Below are 5,232 nucleotides of genomic sequence, written 5' to 3'. Positions count from 1 at the left end.
ATGTGTCTTTGCTTCCCCCGCACTGGGTTACAGGTATGCACTCCACATGTGGACTTTTTACTGGGTTCTGAGAACCAAGCTCAGGTCTTCATGTCTATGTGACAACCACTGTAAGGTCCAGGCTGTCTCCCAGCCTCTGGTGCAGCCTTGATATAAGAAGCAGGAGTAGGGGAACCTTGTCAGGGTCCAGATAGCTAGGACAGGGATCCTGGCTCTGCCATCAAGGCATTTTAATCAAATGAAGAGACATCCACTTTATGGGATTATAGCAGGAAGAATGAATTATATTTAAACCATTGAATTACCAGACACACTTTAAACCATGTGAATTCGTGTGTTTAGGGTGGGAAGCAAACTACAAAATCTAACTGCTTAAAGAAACAATGTCCTTATCCTCATAATTGGAATGAAACTGAAGTATGAGGTCATCTGACGCCATATGTGAGCTCATCCACAAGCAAGCAAGCAAGCCAGGCCTGGCGAGTCCTAGACCAGTGGGCATTGCCAGACACACTCCCTGCAAGCATGAGAAATTACCCGACGCTTCCCCCAATGTGTGCACTGCGAAGAGGTGGTGATTTATGCGATCGCCTGATGAGCAGAAAAGCAGCTTATCTTATTATAAATAAAGCATTCTGCTTTACTTAGAATGAAATACATGAGAAATTCAGAAATTCCTGAAAGTACCTTTATGTGCTTCGTGGGTATGAATGTACTTCCTGAATGCAGGTATGGGCACCATGTGTGTGCCTGGTTCCCAGCATGCCTGTGTATGTGTGTGCCGTGTGTGTGTGTGTGTGTGACTGACTCCCGTGGAGGTCAGAAGAGGGCATTGGCTCCCCAGGAACTAGACTTATAGATATTTGTTAGCTGCTGCATAGATGCTGAGAACTGAGCCAGGTAAAGTGCAAACATGCCCTTAACTTCTGAACCATCAATCTCCTCAGCCAATAATTGCTACTCTCGTTTCGACACTTCATTTATTGCCTTCCTTAAAATGTACAGTTTGTCTGCATTCTTGCTGTCAAAAGTTTCAACACACAAAACTACACAATGTCTGCTAAGTGTGTCTTGGCTTAAGCGCTAGACTTGCTTGTTTTTGTAGATGTGAGTTGTGAAATTGGTCTCATTATTTTGGAAGCTTTGGGCCAGATCTGAAACTGATTCTCATGTGATGACATTTTAAAAACGAATCCTTAATATGTGCTTATTCATTTCAACTAATTGCATGCACTTTTAACATAGTTAATGGGAACTCACGGGTAATTGTTTCCATGCTGGCGATTCCCCTTCAATTGGAGGATAATCATTGTAAATACATTTCAGATTTGCAATACTGATATGATCATTTTTGCTGTTTTGTTTTGTTTTTGTTTTCCCTGATTCCTTTGGACTAGGAGCTTACTTTCCAAAGGCCAAGGCAGCTGTGCAGCTGGGATTTTAAAGGATCTAAAGTGGCTTCCTGTCGGTTGCTGGGTTCGATGCTTGCTGTAGGGGGCTACTGAGCCTGTTTGTCTTAATGTTCTTGCGTGGGGAACATTGACGGAGAGCAAGAGGGATAAGTGGGCTGTTGAGTTTATCTTTGTTCTGCAGCCCACTACCCTTAGATAATACCCCTAGATAATCGTGTGTGCTCGTTTGGAACCTCTTTTTCATAAAAAGGCCTGGGGAAAATATACTCTATGAGCAGCATAAATAAATAACAGGATAGTAACTTCTGTCATAGTCGGAGTCCATGGGGTCTCAAGGCCCAGCACTGAAAGGCTAAAGATGGAATTCCAGGGATGCATGAGTATGCATAGTGGGTTTGGGACAAGAAGCCTTCCTGATGTCCCACAAGTGAACGTCCTTGCTTTGCTTCGTTCTTCTGAGTGAACTTCCCTCTTTCTTGTGACCTACGTCTTATTTATATTTTTGAAGAACATGCTGGAGTGAATCCAAGGTGGTGGCTCTACCGTTTCTCTGCTGTGGGTGCCCCTGTAGGAGCAACCTGCAGAGGAAACCTCTTATCTCTGTGCCGCCATTACTAGAGACAAGTGTGCAGCCATTTTAACGCTATGGACAGCTTGGCATGTCATAAGGAAGTCAATTTTTCAGTTGTTCCGGGTGGGGAGAGCTGAAATACTTGTGTTGTTTCATATCTCCAATCTATTTCTGTCTCTGCAGATTTCTGAGATCCGGTTTCTTACATAATTTCACTTGTCGAGCAAGCCAGTCACATGTTGTCCCTGGTTGAGGCTATGTTGGCCTAGCTTTCCTGTGCTGTCTCCCAGAGTCAGGCTCCTCAGACATGCAGTCTTGCTCTTGAGAAACAGGAAGGCCCTGAGAGCTGGGATTTCACTCCCAAGAATAAGATACAGGAATGCTGGGAAACAGAGACAGGGGAATCTCTGTGAGTTTGAGGCCAACTTGATCTACAGAGGGAGTTCCAGGAAAGGCTCCAAAACCCACAGAGAAACCCTGTCTTGGAAAAACCAAAAAGAAAAAGAAAAAAAAAATGAACCAGAAATGATGGATAATTGCTAACTTTGGTCCAAACCTTTGTTTATATATTCCTGGCGTCCTCTTTCCCCAGCTTCAAAAGACCTCTGCTCTGGTTCTATGTCTCACTTTTCATTTCATCTTCTTGTTCTCTTAAATAATCGCTTCTCTGGGCATAACTTGTCGGGTCCAGACATTTGGCCATGCGACAGTCAGTGTTTAGACTAAAGAGAATTTAAGAAGGCTTTTTAGCCGGGCGATGGTGGTGCACGCCTTTAATCCCAGCACTCGGGAGGCAGAGGCAGGCAGATCTCTGTGAGTTCGAGACCAGCCTGGTCTACAGAGCTAGTTCCAGGACAGGCTCCAAAGCCACAGAGAAACCCTGTCTCGAAAAACCAAAAAAAAAAAAAAAAAAAAGAAGGCTTTTTAAAAAATTACTGATTATTACTAATCTTGATTCGTGAAAAGAAGAACTGAGTTTGAAAGGTCCCACTCTTTGCAGACTTCCCTACCATCCTAACTGTTGTGGGTGGCAATGCATTCTCCGAAATCAGAGGGGAAGCTGGGTTTCTGCCGTGGACTTGCTTCCCTGACCGCTCAGCTTCAAGCTGGGGCGTGTGACTCACACTTCCACTACTGTGTCTAGTTCTTTTCTAATTTGGGGAAGAACTCAGAGGGCCAAGGGATTTACTGTACTGTCCCGTCGAGGTAGGATGGCTACCTTTAAAATTGAAGCACGGGTAGGTGAAATAACACGTGTCTGAAGCAGTGTGGGCAAAAGACCATTAGCCCTTTCGCTTGCCACACGGGGGAGTTCTGGGAAATCTTGAAAGGACTGAGAGAGATGTGGGGAGCATGGAGGAAGGCCACTCACAGCCTTAGCTACGGACTGATTTGCATGGGCCGTACTTCACTGTTTAATCAAGTATTTGGCAAACCAGATGAACGTTGTTTAGTAAAGACATAGCCCCGTGATACAAGTGCTCTATCTTATTTGAAAGATATTTTTGAGACCCTGACAATGTGTTGATCAGATAATTAGAAGCCTTAAAATGCCAGGACAATTTGGATGCTTTTACGTAACTCCCGGCTCTATTCCTGGATGTGAGGACTACGGTCATCCACCGTCTTCTTCCATTAGCGGCAAGGTCTGGCTTGGCTTCTCAGAACTCTTCCCTTGGATAGCAGGGCTTAGGTCACGGGTTGGCTTCCCCAGAAGGGTGAAAGAGGGCTCTGAGGAGTACAATGTGTTTTTACTCAGACAAGGTTATCTGGCTCCTGGAAGACGTTCCGTGTAGAGGCCGAGAACAGCAGGCAGAACAGCCTCTTTTATGGGGTTCAAGCGGCCAAATAGGTCATGTAGCCACACTGTATAGTTCTCTATCTATGCCCCTGCTTCCCTGTGTTGTCTTAGACAAGTTACTATTGCCTTCATTTCCTGGCTGATCATTCTTCGCTGTTAGGAGTATTAAATTAATACACACGCAAAGCACGATGGAGGTACCTGATATACATAAAGCTGGTAATTACTGCTGCTCGGGGTTACGCGCACGCCGTCGGACACCCAGAATTCACTTTCACTGGTAAAGTACGCTCAGTTTGAATACAGAAACGCGGGCATCCGGGCAGAATACAAATAAGCCTAGACATGAATTAGGAGCCAGGAAGCGGAGCAATGAATAATGAAGCCAAGGGTTTGACGAGGCTCCTTTTAAGAAAATTGTGGGTTGTTTTCTTAGTTGCTTAAGAGGGGAGGAGGCCGCTGAGGATGGCGGTGTGACCAAAGGAAGGCAAGCTCCAGCAGGATGTAGGCATGAGTCCACCGGAATCGCTGGGCCGATCAGGGAGTTCTGTCTTTGGTTAAGGTGGTGGGGAGTCCCTGGATGGGTACCCACAATTACGTGACATACTTTTAGGCTCAACTTCTCCTTTCTGTTCCGGAAGACCCACTGTAAGTGCGGCTTTAAATGGGGGTGCGGTGGGGGGAGCTATGCAAAACACTTTGCACATAGCACTAAAGTTCAGATTTGCCGTGAGACTGGAGCGGTGGCTGGGGCAGAAGGGGAGGAGTTAATTTAATATATATAGATATCTAACCCGCGAACAGATCAACATCCTAACTGATCACTCGGAAACCCGGGCGCTGAGGCGTTCGCTCTCCGGGCTTCCAGGTCTCATCGTTCAGCCCAAGGCCTCGGCAGCCAACGTGCGAGGAGACCAAGGCTGCTCCACGCATGCGTTAGAAGCCACCCAACTCCCCCCCCCCCGCCCCTCGCCCCACCGCGTCTTTTCTCGAAACAAAACTAGCGCGGGGCTTCTGAGCTCCGCAATCTGCGTAGATCGAATTTCTTCCGCTCCGCCTGTCGGTGGAGCTCCCGCGGGTGCCGCGGCTTCCCGCTACGCCAGGAGCGTCCGCGAAGAGAATGGCTGGGCGCTGCGGGTGCGCCGTCGGCGTAGCGCTCCGGCGGCCCGGGTGCGGCTGCGCAGGACGCCGGAGCGGGCCGGGTGCGCCGTCGGCGTAGAGCCGCGGCCCGCGCGCTGGGCTCCGCGACGCAGCTAGCGCAGGCGGCTTTGGTGAATAGACGACTGGGTGCAGCCGGGGTTTGGTACCGAGCGGAGAGGAGATGCACACGGCACTCGAGTGTGAGGTAACTATAAAACCCCGATTTGTTTACATTCCCTCCCCCAGAACCGGCCCCGTGCGCGGCCGAGCCTGCGAGTCCCGGGACGGCACGGGAGGCCGGGAGGCCG

The 5,232-nt window shown here is 48.2% G+C and overlaps 1 protein-coding gene across 2 annotated transcripts in view; it reads left to right on the top strand.

Annotated features, from left to right (window-relative positions):
• Window positions 1-5,232, top strand: part of Slc39a10 (solute carrier family 39 member 10) — a 113,022-nt gene that overhangs the window by 69,258 nt on the left and 38,532 nt on the right. Inside the window, exon 1 of one of the 2 annotated variants that reach the window (XM_005366362.3) lies at window positions 4,775-5,129. The exons of the other annotated variant lie outside the window; for it this stretch is intronic. The gene's annotated coding sequence lies outside the window, so the exon portion shown is untranslated. Of the gene's footprint in view, window positions 1-4,774; window positions 5,130-5,232 lie in introns of those variants that run through there. 2 annotated transcript variants of the gene reach the window in all.

The sequence above is a fragment of the Microtus ochrogaster genome, unplaced genomic scaffold (genome assembly GCF_000317375.1).
Source record: "Microtus ochrogaster isolate Prairie Vole_2 unplaced genomic scaffold, MicOch1.0 UNK8, whole genome shotgun sequence".
In the NCBI taxonomy this organism is placed as follows: domain Eukaryota; kingdom Metazoa; phylum Chordata; class Mammalia; order Rodentia; family Cricetidae; genus Microtus; species Microtus ochrogaster.
This window is presented reverse-complemented; position numbering and strand designations above follow the sequence as displayed.